This window comes from Mus caroli, chromosome 14, assembly GCF_900094665.2.
Source record: "Mus caroli chromosome 14, CAROLI_EIJ_v1.1, whole genome shotgun sequence".
NCBI classification, from domain to species: domain Eukaryota; kingdom Metazoa; phylum Chordata; class Mammalia; order Rodentia; family Muridae; genus Mus; species Mus caroli.
Window position 1 is genome coordinate 95,221,528 of NC_034583.1, and position 9,971 is coordinate 95,231,498.

Genomic DNA, 9,971 nt, shown 5'->3' on the forward strand with positions numbered 1-9,971 from the left:
ACTGGTGAGCCTTCCAATTCTGGATTGTAGTTCATTCCAAATAAGTCAAGTTGACAACCAGGAATAGCCACTACAGGTGGCTATGTTCATTTTTTTTTAATTTTTAATGAGAATTAAAATTGTCAGCTTATCTAGGATCAGCTGATATCTAGTGTCATAGCTAGCTTTAAGCATCAGTTTACTTTGGACTGTAGTAACAGAGATTAAATTAAAATATCTCAAGTGGAAACAGCCTAATGTCCATTAAAAATAATTATATAAATATATCGTAGTTTATTATACAATAGAATATTGTTTAGCCAAATAAACAGCCCTAACATGCTTCCAACATGAATGGAATTCTGACATTAATTGTAATATGGATTGAGACATTGTTTGCATTAGTGGGTGTGTGTGCCACACACAGAGTCAGTTCTCTCCCTCTATCATGTTGAACTTAGGTCATTGGGCTTGATAGCAGGTTCCATCCTCCAATGAGTCATCTCACCAGTCCAGCATGGGTGAATTTTGAAGACTTTATGATAATTGAAATAAGTCAAAGAGAAAAGCAAATATTATATAATTTCACAAAGATGAAGTACTTTCATCAGACAGAATGGCAGGGGCAGAAAGCAGAAAGGTGACCAAGTCCTAGAGACAAGGAGGAGAAAGAATACAGTTAGTGTTCATTAGGCACAGTTACAGGATGCAATGGTGAACATTCTGGATGTGGATTTTGGAGGTGGTGGAGACAAGAAAACGCAACTGTGCTTATCGCCAGTGAGTATGTAAAATGATTAATATGGTAAATTCCTACTATGTTTTTTTTCTTTTACCATAGTAATGTGACATTTAAAAACCTTAGTTACATTTTAACTAATTATAGGAACAATACTTAGTTGAGGATCCTAAGAGATTCTATCTGCAATAATAGATAAAAATAGAAAGGAGAGGCAGATAAGTGGTCAGACCCCATTTACATTTAGGGGGAGTTCAAGAACTTCCTTCAAACTTTGCTTGTACAGCATGACACTTCTGTTACTTCTTGAAATATTTCTTTGTTGAGAATGAAAATGCATATTAAATGAAATAGCATTTTATCATCATCTCAACATTGCGATTGAATAGGAGTCATCAATCAATTAGAGTAGATAAAGTAATAAGGGTGGCCTACTCTGTGCAGGACCCATAATATGTTCTGAGAAGAGGACACGCCTGGTCTTTGCTAGACTCAAAAGTTGGCTAAAATTAAATCTGAAAAATGTGCCTTGTATGTATGGGTGTTTTGCCTGCATGTATATCTGTGCCCCTCTTACCAGAAGAGGGTGTTGGAGCCTCTGGACCTAGAGTCACAGATGGCTGGGAGCTGCCGTGTGGGTGCTGGGAATTGAACTGAGGTCTTCTGGAAGAGCGGCTGGTACTCTTAACCACTGCCCATCTCTGCAGTCCCATTTCTATCTCTTATGCCACACAGTATGGCACTTTCCAGTGGCAGTCCAGGGAAGGAATATGAACCACGCTTACTCAGTAAAACATGCAAGTAATAAATGAATGCTATACTCACCAATAGATATACAGTGAGAAAATAGGTATATAACCACACTGAACAATAGGAATAAATCTGAAAAATATAAAGTTAAACAAACGAAGCAATAAATTGAATGTAAATTTTCAAATAGTTAAAACCAATTTTTAGTGCTACAAGTATAAATAATTGTTACTAAGGACTGGACCACCAACCAAAGCATATACATAGAGGGGCCCATGGCTCCTGCCACATGTGTAGCAGAGGATGGTCTTGTTGGCATCAGTGGGAGGAGCGGCCCTTGGGCCTGAGGGGGTTCGATACCCCACTGTAGGGGAATGCCAGTGTGGGAATCCAGGAGTGGGTAAGTGGGTGGGTGGGGGGGCACCCTCATAGAGGCAGGGGGAGGGGTCTGGGATAGGGGATTTCTGAAGGGAAGACCAGGAAGGGGGAAAACATTTGAAATGTAAATAAAGAAAATATCTAATTTTTAAAAAAAGGAAGAAACAAAGGAAAAAAATAAATTTTGCTAGCAGTAATTTTTTTAAAGCTTTAGGTTCTTAGATTATTGGTTTTGATATTTCTATTTGTGTTAAGTACAAACACACATACATTTAAAACATAGGCACAGATTTACTTCTTTTGGGCATTTTAATGTCATTTTAATATATAAAGCTATTAAACAATAGTAAGAAATCTGTTTTGCCTCTTGAGAAGTGTAATTTAGAGAAGTTGACTGAAATTTTTGTGTCAAAAGTTTCAAAATGAGCCAAGAATATTTTAAATAGTTTCATACTATCAGGAAGTGCAAGGAAATTTTCTGTGATATTAATATACTTATTTTATTTAAAACGTAATTATTTTTTCTATGGTAGACATGACTGAAAACATACCTTTTAAGAAGAATGTATTCACACTATAATAAATTTTGTTTCCTCATATAGTAAAAAAAATAGTGCTCGCTTCAGTAGCACATATACTAAAATTGGAACAATACAGAGAAGATTAGCATGGCCCCTGCCAAGGATGACATGCAAATTCGTGAAGTGTTCCATATTTTTACCAGTACCCCTGGAACTCATGTCTCTAGCTGCATATGTATCAGAAGATGGCCTAGTCAGCCATCATTGGGAAGAGAGACCCCTTGGTCTTGCAAACTTTATATGCCCCAGTACAGGGGAACGCCAGGGCCAAGAAGTGGGAGTGGGTGGAGGGAAGGTACTGGGGACTTTTGGGATAGCATTTGAAATGTAAATGAAGAAAATACCTAATTAAAAAAATAGTTATTTCTTGTGCAAGGGAAAAGATAGAAAACAAGTCTCTTTAGAATTTTGGGAGTTCTGGAAATAATTGTATAGAGATAGAATTATTAAATAACTGTATCTGATAGATTCTGACTATACAGTATTATGTAGTTTACAAAAACCAAGATATAGACTTATGAGTTGTATACTTCCTTACATGTGATTATATTGAAATAAAATATTGTTAAAGTAAAAGTATAGTACATCACATCCCCCTTCCCGGGCTTGCTTGTATCTTTTGGTAAATTTCTTCAGACTGTAAGTTTTCTTTTATGTGAAAAGCAAGGAACAATAGTGCTCACTCCATGTGTTTCCTTGAGAATACAGTGAGCCAGGATGCATGAAACATTCAGCAAAACTGTGGCAACATCATTCAGGAACCATTACACATTATTACTGTAATTATGATGAATAACATGCCACGTCATCATTTTACTACTGAATAAACCACTTCAGACATATTTTCTATGGTTACGCACAGTGAAGTCTATTATTTTATGACTTGGTATGTTCAGTGTAAGCCCAGTCATTCTAGAAAAAACATGTGATGTGGCGAAGCTGGAAGACCTAACTCGCTTCAGTGTTACACAGAGATAATTTAAGTGCAAACATTTTATAGCTTTTTTTCTTTTTTACCCTGACAGCCGCTGGGTATAATAGGAACAGGGTCTCCTGGAACAACAGTCCTTTGTATTTGTAGCTTACATTTTTACCTTAAGCTTCACAACAATCTGAGAGACAGAGAAGGAATTATGATGATTTAAAGATGTGCAAACCAGCTCAGCAGGTTGAGTTACCCAAGAGCCCCATTGCAAAGACATGGCAAAGCTGAGAACAAGGTCACTGCAAACTTAGTTGGCTCATTCAGGAAGTGAAGGAAGGTGGGGGTAGCATAAGGTGCATAAGACAATGTCTATTGAGCAATAATGCACAGTGGACTTTTCTGTGATGTAAGTGTTCTATATCTATAGTGATCAGTATGGCAGCCACTAGACCTACCTGTGGTGACTGAATATTTAAAATGTGTCTTGGGTGAGCAAAAAAAAAATTGTAGTATCATTGAGTTTATACGTAAATGACCATGTGTGGCTAGGGCCTATCATACTGGACAGTGTAGTTATATTATTTTAGGGAACTTCAAAATGGCCATGGCCATAGAGTAGAGACTAGTCAAGAGAGAGACGATCTATTTACTTTATTGCTGCATTTAGGTTTTCTTACATCCTCAACTCTATGCAAATGAAAAGAATTGTTTGTGTTCAAACCTGAATATGTGCAATTGATGCTACCTAATGTATTTGTGGGGAAAATATTTTATTGCATTTGCCTTATATTTCCCAAAGCGAAAACCTGAAGAGAATTCATGCCAGCTTAGACTTCCTTTTTTATTTTTTGGCAATGCATTTAGTGGTCTTGTTTCTTCTAAAAGAATTTGACACACTGAGATCCTGACTGCTGGAGTTCTACCTTACTGGTTCACGATGGTGGTTGTGTTTTGAAGGACTATTTCTAGTTGGGTGAGGTGGGAAAAGGAGTTTGCATTTTTTAAGTTTCAACAGTTAAGGGAAGCAGGGTGGGAAGTGGTAGTTGACTGCAGGTAGAGCCTAAATGTCTAGCTTTCTGCTCTCAGCTTCAGTGTGTGAGTGTGTGTGTGTGTGTGTGTGTGTGTGCGGGTGTGCATGCGTGTGCATGTTTGACATGTGAACATGTGGCATGAGGCCGAGAGCGCCATGGGTGTTATTCCTCAGACACTGTCTACTTTGTTAGGCAGGGTCCCTCCCTGACCTGGAGCCCCCTGAACAGACCTGGCTGACTGGTCCCTGAGCTCCAGGAACCCACCCATGTCTGTCTCGACTCGGCTGCAACTACAAGCATATGGTACCATGTCTGACTTTTAAGTTTGGACTCTGGGGGTCAAACCTTACGGACTGAACTATCTCCCCGGCACCTAGAACCTCAGGTTTGTTTTTGTTTTTGTTTTGTTTTAAATGAAGACGTTGTGAGCCACCATATGGTTGCTGGGAATTGAACTCAGGATCTCTGGAAGAGCAGCCAGTGCTCTTAACCTCTACACCATCCCTCCAGACTCATAGAGGCAGGGACAGTGGGGATGAGATAGGGGGGTTCCGAAGAGACCTGGAAAGGGGAAAACATTTTAAATGTAAATAAAGAAAATATTAAAAAAAAAAGCTGAAAAAAAAAAAAAAACGAAGGCGTTGGCTTGGGGGCTCTTGTAGTTTTGGGTGGTAAGAACATAGAGTTTTATGATTCTGTCTTCTAGATCATTGGGTTCTAGTCAAGTGTTGTTAATCATATTATCTGCCCTATTAGAAGTAACAAAAACTTTGGCTTTCTACTAGATATGCTGAATGTGTATGCGCACGCATATGTCTGGATCATTTGTTTTTAAGGGTATCTGGAGAAAGACAGGTAAACTTATTGTTTTCGATTCAGAGGAACTCATGGCTAAAATTTGCTTGTTTATATGTTTATTTTGAGAAAAGAGTCTTGTTATGTAGCTCTGGCTAGCCTGGAATTTGCTATGTGGACCAGGCAGGCCTCGAAGTCACAGATAACTGCCTCTTTCCAAGAGTTGGGATTATAGGTGTGTGCCACCTTGCCTGGCTTAGAATATCTTAGCTACTGAAATTTATACGTAAAGGAAACATTACATACTAGTGACAGTGAGGTGAGATGTCAAAGGAACATCCTTTTGTTTCTTTGGCTCTGTGAGCCGGCCAGCCTTGTCCCTACTTGAAAGTTAAGGACAGGGAACAGGTTTCAGTTGCTTTGGAAAAGCAGCACTTGGGAAGACATTTTGCCTGATTATTATCTCTATTTACCCTTTTGGATGTTAGATGTCCTTTATTCTCAGGATTGCAAATAAGGCAGCTTCATATGGTGACATTATTGCTGACGTGCGACACTGTAGTGGTGAGACAGTGACTTAACATCAGATCACGTTTCATAAGGACACACAGATTCACTGTGGGGGAAAGAACATGTGCTCGCTAACATGTTAATGATGGTGTTCACTGAGGGCTGATACTCAGTAGACAGCCCTTGTCCTAGTGTTTTCCACCAACATATTCATTTTTCTTACACAGAGATGACATGTTAGTCAGTTAAAGGAAACCTGTCACAACAGGCAGTAAAGCTCAGGGTCACACCTGCTTTCTTACGACGACAGGGATCCCTTGCGGGGGTGGGTGGGGGAAGAAGACAAAATAATCACATAAAGCCCCGCTTTCGAATGCCCCAAGAGCTAAAAGTGTTCCTGGCACAGCAGAGATTATTTTAATAACTTATGTGTTGCTCAAATTCAAGTTTGAGCTCCCGCATGCAAAGTGTCTATTGATTTGTCTGCATTTGCTGTCCACAACCAAACATTAGGGAAAGATGAAAATGCTAATTATATCATCAGGACTGAAAGACAGCTAATCCGACTGCTGGTCTTCTTGGATTGTTGCCCAGTAGGACCTCCGTACATAACTACACCTAAGTACCTTATATGAGATTAGCCTGACAGGAACCAAATATAAAAAAAAAAATTTTAATCTATAAATCGACCTCTTTTGTGCCTTTCCTTTATTTCTCTTCTTTCTAGCCATGCCTTATCTGGATTTTACAGAACCACTTTAGCTTATGTTTAACCAGTTCAGCACATCGATATGGCTATTAATCGTTCAAAAATAGCGTTGCTGGGATGGCATTTTAAAGTACGACCGAAGTTCACAATCAGTTGACTTTAAGGGAAGGTTACCCTCTAGAGTCTGAATGGTCCTGATTTGGTCACGGAAGTGTACTTGAGAGCAGAACTTGGTTCCCTCTAAGATTTTTCTGCCTAAGACAGAAAGAACCTTTAGCTCCTGCCAGAGTGGATCTTCAGTTGCCTAGCCAGCACTTACAGCTACATGCGCTCATCTCTGCAAAACAAAACCGCTTATACTAAAAAAATAAGCAAACAAAGGAAAAAACAACAAAAACTCAAAGCCAAAAATACCTTCTTTTCGGTTGTAAACTTAACCTTTAACGGTGAGCCATCTCTCTAGCCCTCCCAAACACAGTCTTAATATATATATTTCCTCCTAGTTCTGTTTCTGTAGTGGAAGTCTGATACATGGAAGACCAGCTTCACTTTAGAGTTTCCCTTTCTACTGGAAGAGAATAAGGAGAGAGCAAAAATTATGTGCCTCGTCGTCAAATCGCTTGCTTCACATTTTCTCTCTGAAACTGTAGGGCTGAACAGATGACAGAAATCCCAGCTAAATATGGAACATGGTATGATGCTAAATTGAGGTTCAAGCCTATAACTGCTTTAAGGACAAATAGATACAGCAATACTGAGAAATTTTGGGTTGATAAATGTGTTCATTTTCATTTACTAAAGTGAAAAGCAGACCTTTTTTTTTTTTTTTTTTTTTTTTTTTTTTGTATGCTCGGAAATACATTTTAAAATGTTCAAGTTCAGCAAACGACAGTGGATTTTAGTTAGCTATAGATAGACATCTCCAGGAGCTGGTAATTTACTTCTTTCCAGTCACTCGGTAGATAAATGTACAAAGCATCTTATAGTCAGTCCATCAGTTAATTGTCAGGATTTGGGTCCCACTACCCACCAAATACTAGAATGTACTTTGAGGATAATATATATTTACAAATGATACAGTGTGAAAAGAGCAACACAAACAAATTCCCCAGGAGACCTTGGATCCTATGCCAACCTGTGACTTAGACTGTGGCTCTCTGTGGGCAACAGCATCTATCTCTACCACTTGTAAACTTATGAGACTCTTACTGAAGAATCTGCTATCTGTATGTGCAGCTCAAGAGACCTGGTTGGGAGAGAAGATGGCCAACGTAGTTACTTTACTCCCCGAGGGAATGGCTCTGCCTCTGGGAAGGTGGGAATAGTTCCCACTGAAAAGTAAGTCCCGATACAAAGAGTTAGCTATGACCTCATGTTTTGTTCTCTAGAACATCAGTGATCTTTAATGTGAAGGTTGAAGACACATTGTGTCGATTTGAGAAAATGCTAATGTAAAGTACTGAAAGTTACCATGGGGCATGAAAAACTAACAACACAAAGTGGCTGTGGTCATTTTAACACAACTTGTATAGCATCATTAATATCCTATCATTTTGCATCTTGGTACTTGCCTTGGCTGGGTTTTCCAGAAAGTAGATGCTGACATAATATTAAGAGTGTGAGATATTCACTGAGGACTAACAATGTCTGAATGGAAAGGGGGGCTGGCCAGGGAGAGCAGCTGTAATACAACGCAGATTCGACAAAGAACTCGCTCAAAGGTTTGATGAGTCCGGTTGAAAGAGGTTTGGTCTGAAAGTGGTTGGCTGTAAGAGATTAAGCTGTCACTGTCCAGCTGCCTAGCTCAGCGAATGGCTGGACGATGTTCAGAAAAGTGAATCACTGCAGGTCTAATGCTTCAAAGCCCACAGCTGGCTGGTGCTGGTGGCCCACATTCCTTACAGGTGAGCAACTGCACATTCCTGAAAGAGAATCTGGGGCAGATGTACTGCCCAGTTTGGCAGTGTGGCACCTGTAAACATCTGGGTGGCTGAGTTTGGAGATGGAATTTGATTGGGTTAGCGAGAAGTGTTAGTCAACTGCAGTGAAATTCTACAGTTTGACTTGAGGTGGCTTAGGACATCAAGTTTTATTTTTTTAGGTAAGTAGAGTGGACACTAAAAGCTCAAGTGTTGAAGATATTACCAGACACTGTTTAAGACCTCGAGAGAGTATTGTCATTTCCTGACTCCGTTCTCTCAAGAGGATTTCTTTTTCATCCACAAGGGATGGCTTCCAGTGCTCATGCTTTGTTAAGGTCATAGGTGAGTGGACAGGATGCCTCTTCAGCAATGGGAGCGCATGGTGATTCCATATGGACGAAGAAGGGTGGGACTGGCTGCTTATGAATCATTCCTTTATCTCTTCTTCACAGTGCCACAGTACAGATGACCAGGAAGGGGAAAGGAGACAGGGACTTGCCCTTTTTTAGGGTGCACTATTTATCACGGTGCTCAACATTGGGGACCCTTGTATCTATCAGCACTTACCAGTGACTTTAGCATTGGTAAAGTTGCTGCTCTCTCTGTCCCTTAGCTTCTCTCTCTGTTAAGACTAGTCATGCCTATCTACACCACAGAGTGGTGAGGAGGCTGAACTAACACTAGATTCAGATCTCACTGTCTCACTGTTCTTTCAAACTTCCTCACTGAAAATCTATTGTGTCATCGAATCATGTCGTCTGCTCTGTGAGAGTAGAAACATTCAGAGAACCTGGGTGTGGGTAAAATGGAAGAGTTGATATAACACAGGGTTCAGGGTGTCTATTTTGAGTCAGGTCTCTGATTTTTAATGGCCTCTTTTTCTTAGAAGTAATAAAATTTAGAGACAAGTGAACCTACACAGCTAATGAAAATAAAAGGGCACAGGAATTCAATTCTAAATTACCTTTATAATAACAAGTTATATTGGAATCTAATTTTTCTTTACTAACACTGGGTGTTGTTTAGCTCATGAAAGGCAATTCTATTCGGATGATACTGTAAGGAGTATCTTTATACTTGTGCTAATAATATCAATTAAATTAGGATCTAAAATATACTACATTGGAACATATGAAGAAAATTAGGTATGACAACACCAATTGCTTTTTATTATTGTTGGTCTGGCAATGCTAATATTAGATATTTTAAGATGATCCTAATAGAGATCTGATAAATCATCTGAAAAGTAAAAATATCAGAAAGACTTAACTTTTCTAGCTACAACTATACATAGGTTATTGAACTTTGTTGTATCTGGCCAGTTGTACCAGTCTCATCTGGCTTCCTTTCTTTCAGAAATCTCCTCTGCACATGTATGAAGCAAAGTGAGAGATGGTCTCCAGGTTTCCCTCCCCGGATCCCCAGGAGATCTCCACAGTAAGAACAGTTATGGAGAAAGGGCTTGATTATCTTAAAAAGGAAAGTTGGGCCAGATCAAATAGGGCTACAGATCTCAGGGTACAAGAAGCAGATGTTTGGGTTAAAAGATACCTTTTACTGGTCTGCCATAGTCTTCTAATTGTTAGAGAAACATGCTCTGTGCAGAGAGAGAGAGAGAGAGAGAGAGAGAGAGAGAGAGAGAGAGAGAGAGA

General features: G+C 39.4%; 1 protein-coding gene and 1 non-coding gene across 2 annotated transcripts in view; both read left to right on the forward strand.

Annotated features, from left to right (window-relative positions):
* The first annotated feature begins 2,459 nt into the window (after nt 1–2,459).
* LOC115029368 lies at nt 2,460–2,565 on the forward strand. The gene has a single exon (XR_003834920.1). It is a non-coding gene; the product is annotated as a U6 spliceosomal RNA (small nuclear RNA).
* A 7,154-nt stretch (nt 2,566–9,719) lies between these two features.
* The window catches only part of Ndfip2 (Nedd4 family interacting protein 2), a 49,474-nt gene continuing 49,222 nt past the window's right edge, over nt 9,720–9,971 (forward strand). The window contains exon 1 of the mRNA XM_029469078.1: nt 9,720–9,756. The gene's annotated coding sequence lies outside the window, so the exon portion shown is untranslated. The remainder of the gene's footprint in view (nt 9,757–9,971) is intronic.